The sequence below is a fragment of the Ranitomeya imitator genome, chromosome 1 (genome assembly GCF_032444005.1).
Source record: "Ranitomeya imitator isolate aRanImi1 chromosome 1, aRanImi1.pri, whole genome shotgun sequence".
NCBI classification, from domain to species: domain Eukaryota; kingdom Metazoa; phylum Chordata; class Amphibia; order Anura; family Dendrobatidae; genus Ranitomeya; species Ranitomeya imitator.
The window spans coordinates 739,412,316-739,438,878 of NC_091282.1; the positions used below are offsets into that span (position 1 = coordinate 739,412,316).

A 26,563-nucleotide genomic window follows, 5' to 3' on the forward strand; every position below is an offset into this window, starting at 1 on the left:
CACAGGTCAACGTTCTGCTCCGTCCTCAATCTCCTTCCCCCCTGCAACAGTAGGCCCGGCCCTAGCAGTTCCGGACCCGATGCCTTGTCAGCATCCACAGCCCGGTCTTCCCCTCTACACTTACACTCTATAGAAGAGAGTGACTCTGGAGATGGAAAACAACTCTGCCGTACAAACTGTTCTGCGCTGGGAACTGCTGATGTGTGACCAGTACTGACCACCACTGTACAAGGTATGATAATCCGTGAGATGTCATGGTTGCAGTGCATTATGGGGAGGCCGGGGCATTAATGCAAATAGACCTTCCCCGCTCTCTGATGCTTCAGCAGTGTGGGAAATGGTGCCGAGCTTTTTATTTTCCGAACCGAATCTCAAAATATTTGTGTGAAGCCACACATTTCAGTAAATTTAGCTTGAATTCAATCCTCTGCTGATTGATCGAGTTATCCCTAGAGCAGCCGCGAAAATCTTGCTCAGTCATTAACCCTGTACTGCACTTTCCAGTAAGCGTTCAAGAATTGCAGGAAGCTTGAGATCTATTAAGGCTACTTTCACACTGGCGTTTTTTGTAATACGTCGCAATGCGTCATTTAGGGGAAAAAACACATCCTGCAAAGTTGTTTGCAGGATGCGTTTTTGCCCCATAGCGCAACATTACCGACGCATTGCGACGTATTGACACACGTCGCAACCGTCGTGCGACGGTTGCGCCGTGTTGTGGCGGACCGCCGGGAGCAAAAAACGTTAAATGTAACGTTTTTTGCTCCACACGGACCGCTTTTTCCGACCGCGCATGCGCGGCTGGAACTCCGCCCCCACCTCCCCGCACCTCACAAAGGGGCAGCGGATGCGCCGGAGAATGCATCCGCTGCACCCGTTGTGCAGTGCTAACAACGCTAGCGTTGGAATCTCGGCCCGACGCAATGCGACGGGCCGAATTCTGACGCTAGTGTGAAAGTAGCCTAAGTAGAGCTGGTAAAATAGCTCAATTTACCATGCAAACTCCACAAGAAGCTGTTTTATTCTCTCTCTTTTTTCACTGGTGCAAAATAAAAAGAAATAAAAAAGTAGTACTTAAAAATAGAAAGTAGTATATTTTCTTCCTTCCATTTGAAACTTTGTACCCCTAATAGAATTTTGCACCTGCCCTGTGCCCCAACATTGCCCCCTTCTCTCCTCTCTCTATGCCAGCTTCCTATTTTCATAAATTTTGTGTACATGGGATTGTTGCAAAATGTTATGTGCCAGTCTCACAGCGAAACTTTGCTGGAAGAATAAAGGTAACAAAAAAAAAAAAGGAGTTGTAGCCAGCCTTGAAGATGTGTGCCATGTTTGTGATTTAGGACACTAATATTTACATGATGTATCACACATGTATTTTCTGCACACTCTGAGCCCTGCCCCTAGGGGGAGCCACAGCCCCACAGATGTCATCCAGCAGCACAGTGTGGGTGGGTGGGAATGCAGGAAGGGCTCACATGGCTGGGAGGGAATATAGTGGACGGGCATGGGAATGAAAACATCCAGGGGAGGGCTGAAAATAAACAGGGAGTGGAAATATTAGGAAGGGTGGGGGGAGGAAGAAAAACAGTAAGGAAGATACATTGCCAGGGAGGAGAAGTATTAGGAAGGGAGAGACGAGAGGGAGGGAACCTGGCGAGGAAGGGAGGGAGCAGAGGAACCGGACAGGAGCAGCGAGGAACCAGGCACATTTGGGAGGGAAGTGTAAAATATTTCTCAGAGAACATTGCGAAGGATCAATACTGAGAGTGTAAGGAGTGACGCCCCCCAGAGTCTGGACTGGCATCTGCACACACTGTAAGTACACATTATACTTTGCAGGTCCTGGTGATGTGTGGGCTGAGATGGCCTCTTATCAGTGATTGATTGCCATGGCCAATGGGGTTGAAATCAATTGCTCAGATTTTTATTTTGATCGGTTGTATTAATATTTTACAGCAGACCCATGGAACTATGTCATTACAATTGGAGCTGTTGCCCAAGACCCAGATTATTTGGGAGTGACAGAGGGGAGCAGGTGCAGGGACAGTACACACCTGGTAGCTGCTCTCCCACCTCTGGCAGGTGCAGCTCACAGGACCCCTCTACTGTTACACTATTACCCACATTGACTTCTCCAGAGTTGTCCTTATGGAGGGAGTTCTCATTTTTGGGAAACGCTCTATTATCTATTAATAAAACCACTAAATGTAGAGTTCTACTTTAAGACAAATGGGGAGAGGATCAAAATGTATTGTTAGTGAGACTGAAAAGTCCAAATCTGCTGCTGCAGAACCTCTTTAGTAGTAATAAGCAGGCTGCCATGGATATATCATTTCTTGTAGGGGACTGGACTTTGCTTTTAATAAATGATTTACAACAGAAGTGGTGAAGCTGTCAGTCTGCTCCTGTCTGAGGAGTCCCCGCTTGAGTACATATACGTTTTGCATAAACTTTTCTCATGCTATTCTTCTGGATGGAGAAGGGGGATCTTATATGGGGAGAAAAGAGACTTCTGATCCTTTCTGTAATCAGAGGAAATTCTCCAGTCTTTAATTAAAGGTGCATCCCTTGAGACAAGCACCAGACAGACCTGATTTCTGGTCTCCTCACATGTATAGATTGGGCCAATAAATGTCTCCTGGCTCAATAGGTAAAGTCACACGTGGGGTGTCAGTGTGGTTATAGCGATGTAGCAGAACTGAGTTTGTCAATGTATATGAGTTGCGTTTTAGCACAAGCCATGCATTATTAGGGCTCATGCTGACAGCCATACATAGCGGTCTGATCTTGGATCCCGATGCATGGACAGGCAGCAGGTGTCCTGACCCAAACGTGACAGCCTCATAGAAATATACCGTAAGTGCTCTTGTCAAAAGAGCTACGGCCAGTCCATGCATTTGCTTCTGAGATTGGAGGTCTACATGAGCCCTTAGGGCCTGATCATATGGGGCGTATTTGGTGCGGAATTTGGTTTACAGAGCTGGCAATATGAATGAGATTTCTGAAATATGAAAAATATTTAGAATTGAGAGTCTTCAGTGGTTGATACCTTTTAATGGCCAACTGTAAAGATGGTAACAAATTGCAAGCTTTCGAGACTACACAGGTCTCTTCATCAGGCACAGAAGAGACCTGTGTAGTCTCGAAAGCTTGCAATTTATTACCATCTTTTCAGTTAGCCATTAAGAGGTATCAACCACTGAGGACTCTCAATTCTAAATATTTTTCTATCTTCTGGCTAACACGGTACCAAGATATATATCTGTCCTGTATGAAATATCATGCACGCCCTTTTTTTTCTTGTGGATTTTAATCATCAATGCTTTTTGTCAAATCTACCCATGAGCCGTCGAGCTCACTGATTGTCTGCAGCGCTGTTGACATGACGTCAGCACTGGCCTGCAGATAAAAGTAGAAGGTATTTGTATCATCTGTCTTCTGGACTAGCTTAGTAGTAGTGACTGTTCCAGTGATCCTGGTATCTTAATGGTTTGGATTAGTCCCATTTCCCTTGTCTAATGCCGAATTCCTGCTTAACAGGAGGATGTGACATTGAAACCTTCTATCACCAGACATGGAACAGTGATGTCTCTGTGTGGAGTTCCTCTTTCCTTATGGAGATAAGGTATATTGACTTAGTTCAATAAATACTGTGAGTTAATAGCAAAAAAGAGCCAGGACTGATAAGAGGTGACTCCTGGTGTCAGTGACATGCTGCAGGGCTTGTGTTCAGTAACAGTGGGGGTCAGCGGCTGCTGTTGTGGGACAATGGGGCTCCAGCTGGGGGGATTTTAGCCTTTACTTGCTTTATACAAGGTATATTGTACCTGCACAGTAGAGGCAAAGCATTGTGTCCTTCCAGAGCCAATTGTGCAACTGTAAAGGTACCGTCACACTCAGCAACTTTGCAACGAGAACGACAGCGATCCGTGACGTTGCAGCGTCCTGGATAGCGATCTCGTTGTGTTTGACACGCAGCAGCGATCAGGATCCCGCTGTGCCATCGCTGTTCGGAGCTAGAAGTCCAGAACTTTATTTGGTCGTCAGGTCGGCGTCAAACACAACGAGATCGCTATCCAGGACGCTGCAACGTTGTTCTCGTTCTAAAGTTGCTCAGTGTCAAGGTACCGTTACACCTCGGCACGTTACATGAAGGTGGGGGTCCTGGCTAGTTGTGTGGACTTATGCTATTGTGGTGCCGCGCTATATCCTTGCCAACCACATGTTACCGATGACTTTGATTGGCCAGGACTAGATGTTGAGGGCTTCAATGAGGGAGACCACCAGTCCAAAATAAACTCTTCACCGAAAAACGATTTTGTTGGGATTATATACCGTAGATAGCGTGTACACAACTTTATGAATGTCTCCTTCACTATATGGAGCATGTTCACACACAGTCTCAGTTCCTTTCTCCTTATTCATAGGGTCTCTATCTCCACTGGTTCACTTTCCTTCAACATAACCCAGCTCAGTACTACAGTCCAGTTAGTGAGAGTCCGATTCTCAACCCACGATGCCGCTTCTTCTTTCCCACCCGGGGCACTCTCTTCGTCTCACGTTCTCTGTCCTGTCGTGGTCCTTTACCGCTCTGAGTTATAAAATTAGGCTGTACTGCTAGACGCCCTCTCCCAAGACCCATCTCCAATTGATCACTCTGTCCTTCCATCAGTTCTCCTTCCCTCATTTCTCCGGTTCACGCTAACCACTGTTATGGTCTCCTCTCATCTCAGGGACACCCACGTCATGTGGCACTTCTTACTGTCTAGACCTTAGGTCTATTTCAGAAACACACTGAGCAGTATTTGACATCCTGACAGGAAACTATCTCTGTCCCTTCTCCATAGGTCCTCCCTCTTATGGGCTAGTCCCAATCATTAACTCTGCCTACTGTCACACAGAGCACAATAGCAACACTATTAATGCATGTCACAGTTCACATCACACAATACAACAATGCGCGTGTTCTTCAAGGGGCAACTTGGACTGCATGTCCATCTCCTTACACAAGAAGATGGCAATACTTTTTGGTTTACCTTCACCAGCCTTTTCTGAATTCCTTTCTTACTAGTTGCATATTCCTTTAAAGGGCTTATGACGAAAAGTATTTATCAACTGTCCTCAAGATAGGTCATAAATGTATGTCCAAATCCACACTGATTATGCCAGTAGCTGATCATCAGGGTCCACTTTTTAAATGGCCTGATCAGTATTGATTAGAAATTCTAGAGCCTATTTCCTCAATTGTGTAGGCACTTTTATACCAAAGTACTATAATTAATTTATAGGCTCTTGATTATGTGTGTTACTCTTCTTCCAACATGACAAATTCTAATTTGTGCAGATGCGAATGACATTTTGTATAACCTCAAGGTGGAAACCAGGACCCACTGGACCTAGGAGAGCCATGGCAATTTGGCTCTACTTTTGTCTAACCAAAGTTAAGATAGACAGTCGAGCCACAGTGCCTTTGTTATCCAAGGGCCTCATGCCCTTATGTGACAAATTTTTAGACTTTGGACAATCTCATCACTTATGATTGATTTGTCGACAGATCCTGGCACCCCATTCTATCAGCTGTTGGAAAGGGAAAATAAGGGTAACCATCATAATAAAATCACGCCTATCTTCATATACTAATAAATGAATTAGAGCCTACCTATATGGCTACTAGAGGAGAAAGATTTTGGGGGATAAGGAAGGAAGGTAAGAAAGGAAGGAAGGTAGGGAGCGAAGGGAAGTGGAGAAGGAAGAAACAAGGAACGAAGGAAGGGATAGGGACCGAGGAAAGGGACAAGGTGGAAATGAAGGGACAGGGAAGTAAGGGACAAGGAAGGAAGGGAAGGACAGAGAAGGAGAGGAGGGACATAGAAGTAAGTGAAAAGGAATGAAAGAAAGGGCAGGGGAGGAAGAACGGGAGAGGGAAGGAAGGACTGAATTTGTGCTCCAGGTCTGTGGCATAGTCTATGATAACATACACTACCACTATGCTGCTAGGGTCTCCGGGTATATCCGGACCCTTGGGTATTTAGGGGCGCCCCATTCCTTTATCAATATTTACATACTTATAAACTCCAAAATGATAATATAATGTAGACGCGTCTCAGCCATCCCGCATTTCTTGCGTAAACAGCAGCAGATTCTTCAACAGTGAAGGAGTCGCCTGATTTGCTTCCCCAGAAAGTATTTTGAGACCCTTACGTCACGCTCATCTTGGCAGGGCTTGTGGCCAGATGTTATTAGTGTGTTCATCTGAGTACACAACTCAAGTGAATTGCCGCTTACAATGTTTGTTCTCCTCGGGTCGTCACAGTACGACAATGCCCGGGGAAAGATCTTGTAATAATCTGTTTACTATATAGTAATCGTCTATTTGGTCGTCCGCTGTTGTGCAGCATCTCAATAGTTAAACTGTAAAGCGCTGCAGAATATGTTGGCGCTATATAAATAAAGATTATTATTATTAGTGATCATGATGGCAGTTCCATCTATGAGTACTACAATAGACATCTCTCCATTCTGAAGTGGCTGATAAGAGAGAACAATAGACTGCATTCCACTACTCAGCAGATGAATATAGTGTTTTCTAGGTTTAGTGTCAGTTTAAACAGGTTTTCTAATTTTATTTCAATAGAACGTATGATTACGGGGAACAATTTGAAAAACATTTTCTGTTGAGTTAGGTTTTTGAGCTGATTTATACTAAAATTGGCATGCTGATTCCAAAAATGTAGTCAGTTTTTTTCTAGCACGTCAAGTTTTTCCTACACAACTTACCTGCCAGAGAAGGACAATTGCACTGATATCTGTAATAAGACTTGTTATCTGATTACACTTCGACTCATATAGAGCTACATGGCAACTTGTAAGAGTTGTCATGCCTATTTCTTATATATTTCATTTTTTGTTCATATTTGTACTATTTAAAAAAAACAAACACTTTTTAGGTACAGTAGTTTACATAGTTTTGAGAAGACAAAAATCCTATAGTTCAAAAACTTGACGTGATAGAGAAAAACTGAGATCATTTCTGGATTCAGCATCCAAAAATTAATTAAGAACAGTTGTCTCACCTAACTCTTAAAAAATTGTGTTCCCCAGAGTTTTGCTTCTTACCTTGCTTATCACTCTACCTGGCCAGTTTTGATCATGGCTGTCAATCGTGTGGCCTTTAATCGTCTTCATATTAAAGGGCATTTCTCTTTTTCTTAGAAATCCTTCTCTCCTTTCCGGGTCTCATTAAATATGATTTTTCTTTTTAGAGGAATTCCTCCAAAAATAAGTAGAAGTTGACAAATGTTGTATTGTCCTCTTCTGTCGTTTGCATCTCTTGGATGAAGCATCGTGCTGTCCATCTGCCTCCTGCCAGGACCTGCTCACTCTGCTGTTCTGCACTTTTGGGTTATTATGGTAATGCGGTGTGCTTCAGTGACATCCTGCTCCCTGGCCTTACAGGCTATATTCCTGTCCTTACATACCCAGTTCTGTTGCATTACAGCTGTGCTCCACTTGACATATCTATTGCTGGTCTCTGCTACATTTCCACTGTGTACATAATGATCTCTTCTACATTGCTGGGCTCTGCTATATTGCCACAGTCTGCCCTATGACTTAACCAACCCTGCTACATTGCTGGGCTAGGCTTCATTGTCACTTTTGTATGTCTGGATTATCACCTCTGCTACATTGCTTTCCTCTGCTACATTCCCACTGTGTACCTTCTGACATAATGAGCTCTGCTACACTACTGGGTTCTGCTACAATGTAATTGTGTGCCTCCTGACATAACGAGCTACATCACTGAGCTAGGCTACAGTGTCATTTTGTACATCTTGATACCCGACTCTGCTACATTGCTGGGCTCTACTACTTTGTAATAGTGAATACCCAGGCTGCGACTATCTTGCATTCCTGGGCTCTGCTATATCACTACAATGATTCCACTAATTTACTCAACTCTGCTACGTTACTACATCGATTTTCAAAGTAAACACACCAGCCACAATAGGTCAAGAGATCTATTTTACATTGTATGTAATTTGTATTGTGAAATTTGGTAACTGATACTCTTTCAACTTCTTCAGAGGTTGTCACCCATGTTTCCTAGATTCCTGGTAAACCTCGATAAATCTCCCACTTTCTTTTTGCATAGTAACGTGCATTTGCTTTTCTGGATACTAGGAAAACTGGATGCCAAAATAAACACAGCGTACTCGAGTATCAGTATATGACCAGGCAAAATTTTCCTTCAAGACTCCAAGGAAGATGTCAGATAACCATTTTGGGAAATGTAACAGTTGATTGTACTTTTGGCTGTCCTCCAGCTTCGCCAGAAATGGATTAAACTAAGAAGTAGAATACATTAATAGCTTGAGCTATAAGGGCAAATATATTGCTTAGTCATTGAATTTAGGCTGCAAACATCTTTAAAAGGGATGATCTCAGGATAGACAATCTCTAGGATATGCGAACAATGTCCAATTACTAGTATAGCAATGGAGGAAGTCTGATGTCACTTCATCTCCCGTTGGCTCCACTCTTCTCCAGGGACCGTGTTTGACTATTGACTTGTTCGGGTTGACTATGTGGCCTTCAAAGAAATCCTAATACCCTGCCACTTAAAGGAGTTATCCTGGACTATTTTATTTTTAGCAATGTGCATAAGAACTAACAGCGAAAAGGAAATATACACACCAATTTATAATAAAATGTAAAACTTTTATTTTGATGTAAAATATAACATACAAAATCACACATGGCAGAATATAAAAAATCCGACATGCAAAAAGAGAGGAAAAAAAACAACCAATACACTAAAGGTAGGACACAGGTCCACAGTATGACCAGGGTGAGTAAACTAAGTTGCTTGAATATCAGTAGTCACAAGACAGTGCTCCATATATCAAGACACCATAGGTCCATATTGTAATCTAATCCACCCCATATTCACATCTTATTAATACAATGGAGTATAAACTCACCCATAGTAAGTCCGGACTACTACGTGGCCTTCCCACAGCCCCTGACGCGCGTTTCGCCTGATCGCTTTCTCAAAGGGGAAGGGGAACTTTAATAAGATGTGAATATGGGGTGGATTAGATTACAATATGGACCTATGGTGTCTTGATATATAACTTCGTTTACTCGCCGTGATCCTACTTTGGACCTGTGTCCTACCTTTAGTGGATTGGTTGGTTTTTTTCCTCTCTTTTTGCATGTCAGATTTTTTTATATTCTGCCATGTGTGATTTTGTATGTTATATTTTACATCAAAATAAAAGTCTTACATTTTATTATAAATTGGTGTGTATATTTCCTTTTCGCTGGTTTTCAAACGTTTAGATTTGAAATAGTGCACCTATAAGTATTTATTCCTCTTGACATATGGGAGAGCCAGAATTGTTTAATATGCTCTTAGCCACTTACATAAAAACGTGCTTGTTGATTATTGTATTTCCTTATAAGAACTAACAGGTAGGTTGTGCCCGGTGCCGATCTCTGCCAGCAGAGAGCGATAACAGACTGCTGCCGGTAACTCAGCGGCTTCTGCTGACATCACGTCGACAGAGCAGTGGCTTTACTTCTGCTCTGTTGACAGGGCGTGACTGTGAACATCATCCTGATTGACATCCGGATCCCTGTTACCTAACTGCGAGAAGCCAGCTGTCAATTAGCATGACGTTGTCAATCACGCCCCGTTGATAAAGCAGTCCGGAAGTGGAAGAGCTACTCCGTTGACGTGAAGCATCTGAATCGCCGGCAGGAGCGGTCAATGACCTCTGTGTTAGCGCCGGGTACAACAGGCAATTGGTTGCCTTTGTTGACCGTTACCTGTGTGGTAGTTTTTAGGTCCATAATAAAGAAAAACCTTTAATTCTAGCAGTCCTCAAGGGTCACAGCAGTGAGACTCCCACTGAAGGCACGTTGGTGCCATATACTAGCGATATACAACCTATGGCTATCCTCTGCTAGTACAGCAAGGCAGTTTGTCACCCGTTTTCCAGGATTTCATTCAGACAACCCTTGACAAACTTGTTTTTTCTCCCAACTAGAGAACTAAGAGAATCTGGGACCAAAGACACAATTTTTATTGATGTTATTTGACATGAGAAACCTTTTACCCTACCCTGATATTATGTGTTAGAGATATTTCAGCGGTGAGCATGGAATTGTTCTTTCCTGGGGACATGCTTCCTTTCCTCAGACGTATAATTATACCACTGATCTAATAGAACTTTCCTGTACACTGTGCTGAGTTTCTTCTAATTGTACATCTTAAAGCGTTAATTTGCAACTTGCGTCACGTAAGAATGGAAAGGGAATTTGCTTTTTGTGTTGGCCATTCTTGTGACCAAAGCAAAATAAAAAAGGCTCACATTTCTTGATGGGTTCCTTAATTTAAAAATGAGGTATTGACATTGACGTCAAAAAGAGGCTAAAAAAAAAAGAGCAAACTGAAAAAAAATCACTTAAAAAAGTGTAAAAAAAAATGCATCAGAACTCAAAACCGTATGAATTTCTGATGTGCATTTCTCTTAAGAAACAGGCCAGATTTTGCCTCCTGATCACTATGGCCGACCCTCTAACAAACCCTTAGGCCTTTTGCTTTTTTCCCCCTGCTGTGTTTTTGTGTATCTGCACCTGAATTTTTTTATTTTCTTTTTTAGTGCAGATATAATGTGGCACGGGGTGGTAGCCGTGGTACTCATCTTTTACGTCAGGCTCGTTACATAAAGGTGGAGGTCTTGGCTGTGAGAGCACTATGCTCTTGCAGGCTACATGTTACCGATGGCTTGGTTTGGCCAGGACTAGATTATGAGCAGTTCACTGAGGGAGACGACCAGTCAAAAGAAACTCTTTACGTAACGATAACTTGGTGGGGATTATATACAGTAGGTAGCCAGTACACAATTTGATGAATGTTTCTTTCACAATACGAAGCATTTTTCACACACAGTCTCTATGCCTTCCTCTTTACTCGCTTGTTCTCTGTCTCCGCTGTTTCACTGTCCTTCACCACAACCCAGCGTAGTACTACAGTCCAGTTAGCAAGAGTCATATTCTCAACCCGCATCTTCTTTCCCCTCAAGGGAACTAGTTTGCCAATATGGCTGGGACTTAGCTTCTCTGCTAGCGACGCTTTGTATCTACCGTACCGCCCGGTGTCATTCTCTTCGTCTCATGTACTCTGTCCCGTCTAGGCCACTACCTCTCTGAGTTAAAACTTGGGGCCGCACTGCTAGGCGTCGTCTCCCTAGACCTGGCTCCGATTAACCACTCTGTCCTTCCGTCGGTTCTCTGTCCCTCTTTTCTTTGGTTCGCGCTATCCACTGTCTTGGTCTCCCCTCACTTCAGGGACACCCATGTCATGTGGCACTGCTTACTGACTAGACCTTAGGTCTACCTCAGATGGACGCTGGGCCCTATCTGACATCCTGACAGGAAACAGTCCTTTCCCCTAGACTCTCCCACTCTGGGCTAGTCCCAATGATTAACTCTAACTTTCCCTACTGTCTGACAGAACACAATACCATCACTATTAACGCATGTTACAGTTCACATTACACAAAACAACAATACATATCTTCTTCAAGAGAGGATGTGGGCAATATGTCCATCTTCTTACACAGAAATTCTGGGATCCTGCATTTAAAAATGCAGCTGCTTTCTTTACACCCTTTTTCAGCCTCCCAGTAGAAAAACGGGGCAATAAAGCACCAAAAAATGCAGGGTTAAACAGCATCCTTTGAGCTTTCACAACTTTGCAAGGATCACACAAATGGCATAGGCTGGTTGCAATCTTGAAGAGGAGTGTGCCTCTTTTTATATCAAGGCTTGTTTTGCAGAGAGTAATATTTAGCTGTGTGCCATCACTGTTATGGTATGGGCAACACTTGGCAAGAAAGCAAAGCCGTGCCCACTCAGTCCTACGAGTCCATTCTCCTTCATGGCTTTGCTTGCTCGAAGTACATTTTATATTTTTCTTATGGTCAAGATTTTATTCAAGCACCGTACAAGTTCCAGTCTGTGTGCAGATGCAATACGGCATCAGTAGTTCTCTGTGGGTCCATATGTGATTTTATGCGACATTTTCCATAGCTTGCGATATTAGAAGGATTCCATCAAAGACACGTGGTATCTTTTAGAGAATGTCTTTGTAATAAAGTAATTTTTTGAATTTTGTTTCTTATTGTCATCACATTGGGGCTCACAATCTAAATTACTTATCACTATGTCTTTGGAGTTTGTGAGGAATCCGGAGGAAACCCACGCAAACACGGGGAGAATATACAAACTCCTTGCAGATGTTGTCCTTGGTGGGATTTGAACCCACGATCCCATCGCAGCAAGTCAGCAGTACTCACCATGGTTGCACCATGTGCCACGTACAGCATGCCAACACTTAATTTTTTTTGTTGTCTGAAGGAATGCCATTATATAAACTGTTTGTGCGGAGAAAATGCTGGCAAAGTTACAGCACAAAGCAGAACGTTTCACAAGACAAGAGTCTGAGGCTGGTCTGGTACAATGAACTGCGATTGAGCAATCGAGAACTGGGTTCCATGTCATACGGCTGCATCATATTCTGCTGGTAGAAATCAACACATCAGAAACCCCAAGCTGAAACCACGGGATGGTTGGATCGGGATTAGGTTCACATTGCATTCAGTGTCTCCATTAAACGGACTACGTTATAACGCGGTGTAACATAGTCCGTTAACGGCGCCATTGAATGTAATATCGGACACATCGCTAGCGCACGCCCACAATCTAGGCCAAAGTCGGCACTTGCGTTAGTGCAGTCCGTTTAACGTATGCGCTGAATGCACTGCACTAACGCAATGTGAACCTGACTCAGGCGGGCTTCTTGCAAAAATGCATGAGTAAATCCATATGATCAAAATGTGTGCTAAGTCTCAAGTTTTCTTTAAAGGGAACTTGTTATCCGATTCATGCTATACAATCCAAGGACAACATGAATCAGACAATGGCTGCGCTATTGCAGCCGAAATGCTGCAACATTAAAAAGTCGTTCAGGAACTATGTGTCTGCTAACTAGCCAAAAGAGACTTCTCCTTACTCTGCTCCCCTAGACTGACAGCTCTTTGCCCATGTGTGTGACCGGTCAGTCAAAAGTACCTGGGCAACAGGCGGCCACAGGGGATATGCCTGGAACTAGTCAGTCAAGACGCACAGTCGCGGGCTGTTTTTTCAAAGTATGTTTTCCCTGAAGCGCTGCAGTATTTCAAAGTAATCCATACTACAGTATCGCAGCTAGTTTCTCATTCCTGCTGCTGGTGATCCGTACAGCATGAATCAGAAGACAGGTTCTCTTTCGGTATAGCCTACATATATTGAATGTTTCCATATTACTGCTGTTTTGTTTTTTTGTATGCTACGTTCACGTAGAATGTCTTGATACAATCACATCTTCCTGGTGGCTCTAAATGATATGGAAGATGGCTGCTACAGCATGGCAAGTGCAGTCACTCCAGCTCCTTTAGGGTGTGAGGTATAGGGATTTGGTGACAGCAAAACTACCAAACGGGGAAGAGGAAACTAGCTAAAGGGTTATTACCCATTCATTCCTACAGAGGCTGAGAAGGGAGTGGTGCTCTAGTCCCTTTTCTACATTGGTGTCTATCCCAATGCCAGAAAAAGGGGCCTATTTGGATTTTACTTTTATCCATGTCCCTGGTGCAGCCTATGATGCCAGTAATCCATTTTTAGCTCCTTCATATTTGGGACTCCTTTCTGTTATAATCCAGGAAGAAAAATATGGAATGTGACGCTTTCCTTTATAGTTTACGAGAGATGTGAAATTCTTGTCTTTTTCCGTAACTCCCACTTACTACATTGGGGGTGTGCCGCTGGGCCAACTGGAGCATTTCTGTATATGGAGGAATTGCAGGAGATAGCTGTCAGATGAACAATAATCTTTCCGTCATCAATTTATTGAGTATGGGGGCCTTTATTAAAAGTTTATTAAAAGTGTCGGAACTGAAACCCCCTACTTATCAGATAAGTTTTATTAATGCCCAAGACAGTGATACAAACTAACAATACAGACCAAAAAAAGTTTGTGCACCCGTTATACATTAGTGGATCTCATCTTGCTTGCTTGTGATACTTGACTCCCTCCAATTGTCTACAAGTATAAAACTTGTTTTGAAATGTAGGAAGGAAAATGGCATGTTGTGTACAATCTTTCTGCTCTCTGCCCACTTCTGACTAACAGGGTCAGTTTGGCATCCGAAAACTGATGCAGCTGTCTGCGTACCGAACCCTTCGCAGCTGCCCAGTTCTTCCCTGGCACAAGCTCATACTAATGTCCTACTGAAACATGACAAAAAGCACAGTGTTCTCCTGAACCAGTCACCGTGGGCAAACAGTCCTGCGTATGAAGCTGGCTGGTATGGACAATGTATGCACATAGAGGCTGACTGGGCAATTAGTTGGTAGCGAAGTGACTGTCCATAACAGGAAAAATAAAATGTAATGAATGACTGGAATTAACTAAACAGTATAGAAGGTTTGTGCTTTGGCACGTGTTCTTGTTGGTATGCAAAGTATATAATGCAAAAGGCAGTAGTTGTTTCAAGACTCTCATAGCAATATGGAGCGTTACTTGAAAGTTTTGGATACTTCTATGTTGCATTCACTCTACAAGGGTTTGTGAGCACAAAGTTTATGAGCTTTTTCTGGATTGAGGCCCCTACAAAAAACTATTGAGAAATCAATTCAAAAACATTTGAAAGACGCTTTCTATTTACACTTTCAGGTCCTTATGTTCAGTTTTTTTCTAGAGTTTTTCTTCCTCTTCAAGTGTTGAAAAACACTTGTTGGGGACAAATGAAAGTTCCAGTTCACTTCTACTTAACGAATCCGCCCGAAAACTAGGCACTGTCCAATCAGAAGTCCTCAAAGTTCCCAAGGAAAACTGATACAGGAAAGATATATCTTTGTACCGTGTTAGCCAGTAGACAGAAAAATATTTATAATTGAGAGTCCTCAGTGGTGGATACCTTTTAATGGAAAACTGAAAACTCGTCCAAAACCTCCCCAATGCTAGGTGCACATGATGTCTAACACACCAATGCACGCATCAAGGTTTTCTAAGGCTAGGGTCACACGATCGTAGATTCTCTCACCTGTGAGTATCGGGCCAATTATGCAAATGACACTCCGATCAAACTGTGATCAGCGTGTCAACATAGTGTGATCCGATTCTCTCGGATGAGGAGAGGATGGAGAACAAAATTTCGCCATCTTCTCCATTCTGTGAGTGCGTGGAAATCGGACTGCACTCAGATGTCATCCCAATTCAGTCCGACGATTTCCTTATATTCTTTGATTTGTATGTCCGAGTCCAATCCAAATATGGGATTAATCTCAGACATGCTGCGATATTTTATTTTTTTTTCCTCAGGCCGGCTCGGTCTGGGGTAAAAATATTACGTGCATTGCCCCATAGCTTAACATTGGTGTGACTGTGAGCCAGTGTTTTATTGGATTGCACTCTGACAGAAATTACAGTGGTGGCACACGAGCCCTTATGCAAAGTCATGTCACGAAGAAAACCTGCGATCTCTTTCCTAAAGCAACTTTGCTGGTGATTTTGCCGTCGTTTTTCCAGTATTCAAATGTATAGAAAAGGAGGCTTCCAAACACCGACAACAAAAAAATTAACATACTACTTCTTTTAACGGCTTCAAGGTTTCTGACTGAAGTGACCTAAGACGGAACATGTGCACAGCAATGTCGTTTTGACATTACTGTACAGTATATTAATTTTTGGTGGGAATTTTGTGCCACTTTTTCAGGCGTATTCCAGGTGGAATCGACCTGAAAAAGACATTATGTGCACATACCCCAGAGAAGGAGCGTTTTACTGAAGCATCTTCCACTAGAAAACTTGTCATTTTTCACCACCTCTGTGGAACTCTATGTTCTCCTTCTCGAAGTGGCCATAAAGGAAATCAATTTCTTGATAGACTACAATAATACTGATAATGGTGGCTTGTATGTTAACTCAGCTACACACATCAGATAACGGTCAGCCGAGCATTCTGGTGTATCCAAAAGGGTGAGGGAAGAAAGGCCCTGCCAGACAGCTCTGAACACAAAAGGTTCCTCCATTGGAATTCCAACTGCCCAATCCTTCTCCATCATCATCTACTTAACCTTTTGGCTGCCGTCACACGCTCAGTATTTGGTCAGTATTTTACACCAGTATTTGTAAGCCATAACCAGGAGTGGAACAATTAGAGGAAAAGTATAATAGAAACATATGCACAACTTCTGCATTTATCACCCACTCCTGGTTTTGGCTTACAGATACTGATGTAAAATACTGACCAAATACTGCTAGTGTGACGGCAGCCTTTGGGCCGCCCCATACACTGGATGGATGGTCATCCAGTCCTGCGGATTTGGCTGACTTTCATCTACTTTTTATTGGGGCCTATAGGTCTCACACAAAGGCTATGAAGCCGTCAGCAACCTGTGCACTACTGGGCACAATCTGTCTTACCTATCTGGGTGGAGTTTGTCTGGGCATAGAGATATATTCCTTTAGGATATATTCACGTTACATTTTTTTCTGACAAGGTTTTCAGTCAGAAACTGTTTCAGGAAATGCTGTTGGGTATTTTTTTTTGTCCCAAAGTTATTTTTTTATGTTTCCCAAAGCGTTTTGCTAACGTTTTCTAGATAGTTTTTACTTTAATTGCCAAAAATTGGAAACCCATAAATTGTCTACTCACTTCTTTAGCGAAGAAAAAAAACTATCAAAGTCCTGAAAACATGAACAGCAAGTCATTTTTCCATAAGAAAAGTTTCTCTAGCGTTTTATCAGTTTTGGGCTTGCAGATTTTTTTTTCCCTGTTTTTCAAAACTTATAAAAATGTCAATATTGCACCTGAAACTTTGGTGCAATTTTTGCAACAATTTACGTGTGATTTTTTTTGTTTGCATTAAAAAAGTTGCGAAAGATGAAAATAAAGAGCATTTTTTTCGATTTTGCACAAAATTCTATGTGCACCATTTTTTCATGAATTTGGCGCAAAACTGCCTGTGGATGTCACAAGACCAAAAGAAAATAGGAAAAAGTTGTTAATGATGAATCTGGCCCATTCGTGGCAATTAATGGAAAAGCGTGTGCATGAAATTAGTGCATGCTGTAAAACACTTGGATGTATTAAGGTACCGTCACATTAAGTGACGCTGTAGCGATCTAGACAACGATCCCGATCGCTGCAGCGTCACTGTGTGGTCGCTGGAGAGCTGTCACACAGACAGCTCTCCAGCGACCAACGATGCCGGTCCCCTGGTAACCAGGGTAAACATAGGGTTAATAAGCGCAGGGCCGCGCTTAGTAACCCGATCTTAACCCTGGTTACCAGCGTAAACGTAAAAAAACCCAAACAGTACGTACTTACATTCCGGTGTCTGTCCTCCGGCGCTGTGCTTCTCTGCACTAAGCGCCGACCGGAAAGCAGAGCGGTGACGTCACCGCTGTGCTTTCCAGCCGCTGCGCTTACACAGTGCAGAGAAGCACAGCGCCGGAGGACAGACACCGGAATGTAAGTATGTACTGTTTTTTTTTTTTTAACATTTACGCTGGTAACCAGGATAAACATCGGGTTACTAAGCTGCGCTTAGTAACCTGATGTTTACCCTGGTTACCAGTGAAGACATCGCTGAATCGGCGTCACACACGGGACGTCTGCGGGAGGTCCAGCGACGAAATAAAGTTCTGGACTTTCTGCACCGACCAACGATGGCACAGCAGGATCCTGATCGCTGCTGCCTGTCAAACTGAACGATATCGCTAGCCAGGACGCTGCAATGTCACGGATCGCTAGCGATATCGTTCAGTGTGACGGTACCTCTAGTGCATAGACTTACATTTGTCAGAGTCGTGGTTTGTTGTGCCGCACAGGGACACTAGCCTAACAGCGGAGATAGTGAAATGTGCATGTAATTAGAGACACTGGCCATAGTAAATTAGCAGCATCTGTTGCGCTCACTCTGTGCCTCCCTCTGTAGCTGGCTAGGAGCTTTTATAAGGTATTTCTCCTGGGGGAATTAGTTTCATATTGTGTATTTTTTGGGTGTGACGGCGGCTGTGAACTCAGTACATGTCTGCAATCAGGCAGTTGACGTCTTTTTAAATTACTAGCGCGCCAAGCACCAAGAACAAACACTTGCATTCAGGCCTGGCCAGCTGTCCTAGATATTATGGACCCCTGCCCTCCGCACTGTCTGCCATTGTTATTGTGACTGAACTTGTAGAGGTTGCACATCTCTCACCCTGCTGACTGCTGCTGCCAATCATGTGAATGTGCCATTGCTAACAAAAGCTGCAATATTCCTATTAAGAATTGTGTGTTATACATTAATAGTATCATAAGTTCAGGGCTGACGCTAGCCTGTATTATATCCATGGGAAATATTTGGCTTAGTGGCCTTACGTGACAAACTACTGTAATGTCTCAGACATCACTTTGTTGTTTTTTGTTTTTTTTTTCATGTGAAAAAAAAACTGTCCAATTTGCATCAGTTATTTAGATCAGATTTCAGCAGTGTTTGGTCAGTTTGTTAAATTCTATCATCAGGGTTTACAAGCCAAGGTGATGTTCTTGAAAGCAAAAAAATAATACAAATTTGCAAAGCCTCTCCCACCCATTACATTGTTAAGAATGGACAGCGTATGGCTCGCAATCGTGTGCAGTTCGTCAGTTTCATGGAACCATAGACTTGGTGGCTCTGACTAAATATGGACACCACAAAAGAACCCAGGCATGTAACCAGCATAATAATATAAAGAGTATATTATTAAGAAGTATATGTTCTGTCCATGAGAAAAAAACAATTACGGTATGACCTACATTTGTCACACTGTACCCCCTTATGTGCCATCATGCCACACTGTACCCCTTTATGTACCATCATGCCACACTGTACCCCTTTATGTACCATCATGCCACACTGTACCCCTTTATGTACCATCATGCCACACTGTACCCCTTTATGTACCATCATGCCACACTGTACCCCTTTATGTACCATCATGCCACACTGTACCCCTTTATGTACCATCATGCCACACTGTACCCCTTTATGTACCATCATGCCACACTGTACCCCTTTATGTACCATCATGCCACACTGTACCCCTTTATGTACCATCATGCACACTGTACCCCTTTATGAACCATCATGCCAAATTGTAACCCCGTTATGTATCATCATGCCACACTGTACCCCCTTATGAACCATCATATCACACTGTACCTCTTGTGAACTATCATGGCTCACTCTACCCCTTATGAACCATCATGCCACACTGTACCCCTTTATGAACCATCATGCTACGCTGTACCCCCTTATGAACCATCATGCCACACTGTAACCCTTTATGTACCATCATGCCACACTGTACCCCCTTATGAACCATCATATCACACTGTACCTCTTGTGAACTTTCATGGCTCACTCTACCCCTTATGAACCATCATGCCATACTGTACCCCCTTATGAACCATTCTTCTATACTGTACCCCTTATAAACCATCAAGCCACAATGAGTATGACTGAGATTGTTATTTTTTACAGTCCCCTGGGCAAAGTTACCCAGCTAACCCTTTTAAAGTTGCCATGTTACCCGAGTCTAAAAGTATATTAGTAACTCTGGTTGCTGGCACTAGTGATTGATACAATTTGGATTGTCGCTTGTCTCAGTAGAATGCATGGCACATGTTGATTCTGGAAGGTGGACAGGGTAAGGAAGAATGTATAGAAGACCCAGTCCAAGATGGTTTTTTTTAAATGCAATTTCTTAATGCCTTTCTTTGCATTAATCTATTTCCAGTTTCCTCCACCTGACATAAGTATTTGGCATGGCGGCTGTCTAATCCTGCCCGGTCTCCTCATTATTCAAAGATATAAATTCATTTGGAAAATGTTCACAATGAAACTTGTAACTGAGGCATGTCATAACAGGAAGAATCTAAGAAACCCATGGCTGGGATTTCAGTACAAGCTTTTTATAGTTTACTTAGAAATATCATACAAAAGCATCAAGACTGTGCTAATACTTAGCGGAATACAGAATGTTATAGGTACTAAATGGTCAGATACCATTGCAATTATATCTCTGTATTTCTACTGATTATTTGCTCATATTTAGTTTTAAATGAAGAATTGTAATTGATATTTGAAATAAAATAATATATCTGCATAGGAATAATACCATTCTATCACTTCAGCTGCTCTACCAAGCTTCCACATTTCACAGGGGTGAAAGTTATAAAAATCATTCTCATAACCCAGAACTTCTTGCAAGTGGCTACTTGGATGGTTAAGGAGAAGTGACGTAACTTAAGATAAAACTAGTGAAAGCGAACCTGTCGCTTAAGGTGACTTTTCAGAATAAAGTACCATATATGTGGATATGTGTAGTCACACTATTTATGGCCCTTGAGTTATTTTGCATTTTTCACAATTTTTTTCCCTCTGCAGGCTTTATCTCTAATTTTAGTTGTCCATAAGTTGGTGTATGGAGATTACCAGATATACCATATATCATCATCTATCAAAGTGAGATGAAACACTTACTAGAAAGCAGCATCACAATCCATCTGCAAGGAGTTTGTATATTCTCCCCGTGTTTGCGTGGGTTTCCTCCGGGTACTCCGTTTTCCTCCCACATTACAAAAGACATACTGATAGGGAATTTAGATTGTGAGCCCCTTTGAGGACAGCGATGATAATGTGTGCAAACTGTAAAGCGCTGCGGAATATGTTAGCGCTATATAAAAATAAAGATTATTTTTATTATCCCTCTGTTTCTCTCTTTTGCTGTACTGTAAATCCTTCCTCCCCCTCCTCTGTCCATAGACGTTATTAGTCAGCTATCATCTGACTCTTTTAAACTCAGGTGAACCCGCAGAGTTGTTCAAGCAGAAGACAGTTCAGGAAAATATGCCATTTTTTCTTAAAGGGACACTGTCGCCTGAATTTGGAGGGAACAATCTTCAGCCATGGAGGCGGGGTTTTGGGGTTTTTGATTCACCCTTTCCTTACCCGCTGGCTGCATGCTGGCTGCAATATTAGATTGAAGTTCATTCTCTGTCCTCCATAGTACATGCCTGCACAAGGCAAGATTGCCTTGCGCAGGCGTGTACTATGGAGGACAGAGAATGAACTTCAATCCAATATTGCAGCCAGCATGCAGCCAGCGGGTAAGGAAAGGGTGAATCAAAAACCCCAAAACCCCGCCTCCATGGCTGAAGATTGTTCCCTCCAAATTCAGGTGACAGTGTCCCTTTAAGCATCTTCTGTGTAATTTTTTGGAGGTCTTGTCCTGAATGTTTTTTTTCCGCAGGTTTTCCCTTGGTTTTTGTGATGTCTTTTTTTTTTCTTTTTTTACTGTGGTTTTCCGGTTGTTTTTTTCACACCATTAACTACTGAAGAAACCGCTAGCGTTTTTTTAAAGCAAAGAGGATCTTAAAGCACTCTACATTTTTAGAAACCTGAAGTGGTTAAAAAAAGTTCAAAAGCCTGAACATGTGAACAGCAAGTTATTTTTTCATGAATACTTGTGGGGATTGCTTGTTTGTTAGGGAATACCCACATGTATTCAGACTGTTTAGCAGCCGCAAATCATGCAGCTGCGGGGACTCAAACTAAATCTCCGAGCACGCCCAAAATACTCGGAGAACACCCGAGCATGCTTGGAAAACCCGAGTACCTAGTATACTCGCTCATCACCAATGGTCAGGCCACCATGGAAGCTTGAAGCTGTTAAAAGACGTTCAGAAGATAGAACCTATGCACAGCAAGTCAATTTTACATTACAGTGCATGTGCTCATTCTTTTTAGAGTTACATTAGTGCTTTTTCAGGTGGGTTATCCTCCTGCAGAAGATATGTGCATATAACCTTTTTCTCTTCCTCGGTGACCAACGCATCTTCCCCTAAAACTATACCGTTGTGCAGAGGAGTGGATGGTGGATGCCCTCCCGTTAATATGGCCCTGAAACAACTGGTTTCTAGAACATTTTACTCCTTTGTAAAGTCAGATAATTATAATATTAGTACAATGACATACTTTACTTGGGAGAATTCTTTACAGCAATAGGCTGTATATAATCATCCCAGATGTGACTTTCAAAAATATGGCGGCAGTGGAAAGAAAGCATGACTTATGCTGTGGACAGTTACTGTGGAAACTAGTGGATGACATATAGATTTTTGTACTTTTTTTAGAGTTAGCTACTGAGAAACACCCAGGTGACTCACTCCAATAAAATGAGAAAGTGAAGTTGGTTTAGACCTCAGTGCTTTCCAGAATATGTGCTGGATTACTCAGGAATACATCAGCTATAAATACAGATGCACAAACGTGAACAGATTTGTTTCTTTTTAGAAATAACTTGAGCCAATTGATATGGATTTTCTCAACTTCTTGGATCTCTGAAGCCCATAGGCACAAATCGTTTAGAGCCTCAGACAAAGGTGGGACAGCAAATTTCTTCATCTCTGATCCTTTTTTCTCGTGGTTGGTAGGCTGCCGTCACAAATGCATTCTTTCCTATGTCTTGTAAGAACACTCGACTTCTTGGCCAAGACTGGATCTGTACATCTTAGGCCGGCTTCACACTCAGCGTATGAAAATACGGTCCGTATATTACGGCCGTAATACGCTGAAATGTCCCGAAAATAGTGGTCCGTAGCTCCTCTGTAGGCAGGGTGTGTCAGCGTTTTTTGCGCATGGCATCCTCCGTATGTAATCCGTATGGCATCCGTACTGCGTGGTTTTCTCGCAGGCTTGCAAAACCAACATACCGCTATAGAAATGATCCATGTGTCCCAAAAAGAAAAAAAAAAAAATATATACTGTCTATATATATATATATATATATATATATATATGTCATTAGACACATATATGTATATATATTAATATTTATTCCAGCGCTATACAGCTTGAAAGCCGGTAATTCAATTACCGGCTTTTTCTTTCTCCTTCTTAAAACCCGACATGATTTGAGACATGGTTTACATACAGTAAACCATGTCTTCTCTCCATTTTTTTTGCAGATTCCACACTACTAATGTCAGTAGTGTGTATCTGCAAAATTTGGCCGTTCTAGCTCTTAAAATAAAGGGTTAAATGGCGGAAAAAATTGGCGTGGGCTCCCGCGCAATTTTCTCCGCCAGAGTAGTAAAGCCAGTGACTGAGGGCAGATATTAATAGCCTGGAGAGGGTCCACGGTTATTGGCCCCCCCCTGGCTAAAAATATCTGCCCCCAGTCACCCCAGAAAAGGCACATCTGGAAGATGCGCCTATTCTGGCACTTGGCCACTCTCTTCCCATTCCCGTGTAGCGGTGGGATATGGGGTAATGAAGGGTTAATGCCACCTTGCTATTGTAAGTTGACATTAAGCCTAATTAATAATGGAGAGGCGTCAATTATGACACCTATCCATTATTAATCCAATTGAATGAAAGGGTTAAATAAAACACAAACACATTATTTAAAATTATTTTAATGAAATAAAAACAATGGTTGTTGGAGTATTTTATTCTACGCCCAATCCAATCACTGAAGACCCTCGTTCTGTGAAAGAAAAAACATAATAAACCAACAATATACTTACCCTCCGCAGATCTGTAACGTCCAACGATGTAAATCCTTCTGAAGGGGTTAAAACATTTTGCAGCAAGGAGCTTTGCTAATGCAGGCTGCTCCTCGCTGCAAAACCCCGGGGAATGAGTCTAAATATAGATCTATGAGCTATATTTAGCTTCATTTGCGGTGAGGCGCCCTCTGCTGGCTGTTTATAGATCGTGGGAACTTGCCTAGAAAGCCTGGGAGCTTTCTAGGAAATTTCCCACGATCTATGAACATCCAGCAGAGGGCGCCTCACCGCAAATGAAGCTAAATATAGCTCATTGATCTATATTTAGACTCATTCCCCGGGGTTTTGCAGCGAGGAGCAGCCTGCATTAGCAAAGCTCCTTGCTGCAAAATGTTTTAACCCCTTCAGAAGGATTTACATCGTTGGACGTTACAGATCTGCGGAGGGTAAGTATATTGTTGGTTTATTATGTTTTTTCTTTCACAGAACGAGGGTCTTCAGTGATTGGATTGGGCGTAGAATAAAATACTCCAACAACCATTGTTTTTATTTCATTAAAATAATTTTAAATAATGTGTTTGTGTTTTATTTAACCCTTTCATTCAATTGGATTAATAATGGATAGGTGTCATAATTGACGCCTCTCCATTATTAATTAGGCTTAATGTCACCTTACAATAGCAAGGTGGCATTAACCCTTCATTACCCCATATCCCACCGCTACACGGGAATGGGAAGAGAGTGGCCAAGTGCCAGAATAGGCGCATCTTCCAGATGTGCCTTTTCTGGGGTGGCTGGGGGCAGATATTTTTAGCCAGGGGGGGGGGCCAATAACCGTGGACCCTCTCCAGGCTATTAATATCTGCCCTCAGTCACTGGCTTTACTACTCTGGCGGAGAAAATTGCGCGGGAGCCCACGCCAATTTTTTCCGCCATTTAACCCTTTATTTTAAGAGCTAGAACGGCCAAATTTTGCAGATACACACTACTGACATTAGTAGTGTGGAATCTGCAAAAAAAATGGAGAGAAGACATGGTTTACTGTATGTAAACCATGTCTCAAATCATGTCGGGTTTTAGGAAGGAGAAAGAAAAAGCCGGTAATTGAATTACCGGCTTTCAAGCTGTATAGCGCTGGAATAAATAGTAATATATATACATATATGTGTCTCACTGACATATATATATATATATACCTATTCTATGTGTACACATTTATTCTACCTATTGGACTGTAAGCTGTCAGTGTGATTTTACTGTACACCGCACTGAATTACCGGCTTTTCTCTCTAACAGCGCTGCGTATTTCTCGCAAGTCACACTGCTTGTTCGTGTGAAATCCGTATTTTTCACGCTTCCATAGACTTTCATTGGCATATTTCTTGCGCAGTACGGTGACAAACGCAGCATGCTGCGATTTTGTACGGCCGTAGAAAGCCGTATAATACTGATCAGTAAAATACGGCAGATAGGAGCAGGGGCATAGAGAATAATTGTGCCGTATTTTTTGCGAGTTTTACGGACGTAGTTTCTGCGCTCTTACGTCCGTAAAACTCGCAAGTGTGAAGCCGGCCTTATTCAGGTCATGCTGGCATGTGATGACTGCTGCAACCAGTCACCGGCCGCAGCCTTGATTACTGCTGTAGCCACATGCTCATCTCCACCGGAAGAGGAAAAATGTGACTTTATTCTTAGTCCACGGTGAGCCACTTTCAAGCAGTAAAAGATGTGTGCGTATACCCTTTTTCTCTTTCTCTGTGACCAATGCACCTTATGTAGTAAAAGGGGTTGACAAACCCTATACTAAAGACCCCCATACACAATAGAAGAAAGTCTTGTGTATGGGGATTGCGCAATAAATATTGCGGGAGATAAGAGTTGCATCACTTGATCCTTTTCTTTTTCGCTGCCAAAGGAGTGTAAGTAACTTTCTCCCCTCTGCCCATTGAAAACTCTTGAATATTTGGGTAGAGCCGAATGTTTGTGTATGGGGGAAAGATATATACATTGGTACCGTGTTAGCCAGTAGATAGAATAATATTTAGGATTGAGAGTCCTCAGTGGTTGATACCTTTTAATGGCTAACTGAAAAGATGGTAACAAATTGCAAGCTTTCGAGACTACACAGGTCTCTTCATCAAGGCATAGATGAAGAGACCTGAGTAGTCTCGAAAGCTTGCAATTTATTACCATCTTTTCAATTAGCCATTAAAAGGTATCAACCACTGAGGACTCTCAATTCTAATTATTTGGGTATGGGGGAGTCAGGAGTGATGGCTGCCAGCCGCACGACAGCTTATCTTAAAGATAGAACTACGATCAGGAGCAAATTTTTTTAGAAGCTTAAATGAATATATTTTGGGTTTACAATAATTTTTACCATTGGGTTTCATTAAAAAGTTTGCACCATTTGCCTTTTTATAAGTTCCTTGTACATTGCAGGCTGCATAGTGAGGTAACTGAGAATCCAGCAATGAGTTTGTAACTACCGTATGTCATCTGCCTTTTTTTTTTTTTTTCATTTCTGAACTCCTTCCTCTCAGATGATTTATGACCACATCAAAGTTCAGCTTAGCCTTGATGTGGTCAGTGCTAATAAACCAGCACAGAGGAGCTTTGAAAAAGACAGATGAAATTGCTAACAAACCCAGTGCTGGATTCTCAGTTAACTCTTTATGCAGCCTGCAATGTCCTGAAAAATTAGCAAATTGTGCATTCTTTTGTCAAACGAAACCAATGACAAAAATGAATTTTAGCCCAAAATACTTGCATAAGTATAAAAAAAAGGTTCCTATCCTTTAAGTCACCCACCACTATTGTAATGTGATTCAGCAATCAATCTATGATGTTTGTTGCTTCTCGAGCTCCGCATCTCCCCTTGTTTTTGCTCCATTTATGGAGTGATTATA

General features: G+C 42.3%; 1 protein-coding gene across 4 annotated transcripts in view; it reads left to right on the forward strand.

The window, feature by feature from the left end:
• Window positions 1-1,592: 1,592 nt before the first annotated feature.
• The window catches only part of SYNE2 (spectrin repeat containing nuclear envelope protein 2), a 395,759-nt gene continuing 370,788 nt past the window's right edge, over window positions 1,593-26,563 (forward strand). For all 4 annotated transcript variants that reach the window (XM_069733882.1, XM_069733900.1, XM_069733891.1 and 1 more), the window contains exon 1: window positions 1,593-1,818. The gene's annotated coding sequence lies outside the window, so the exon portion shown is untranslated. The remainder of the gene's footprint in view (window positions 1,819-26,563) is intronic.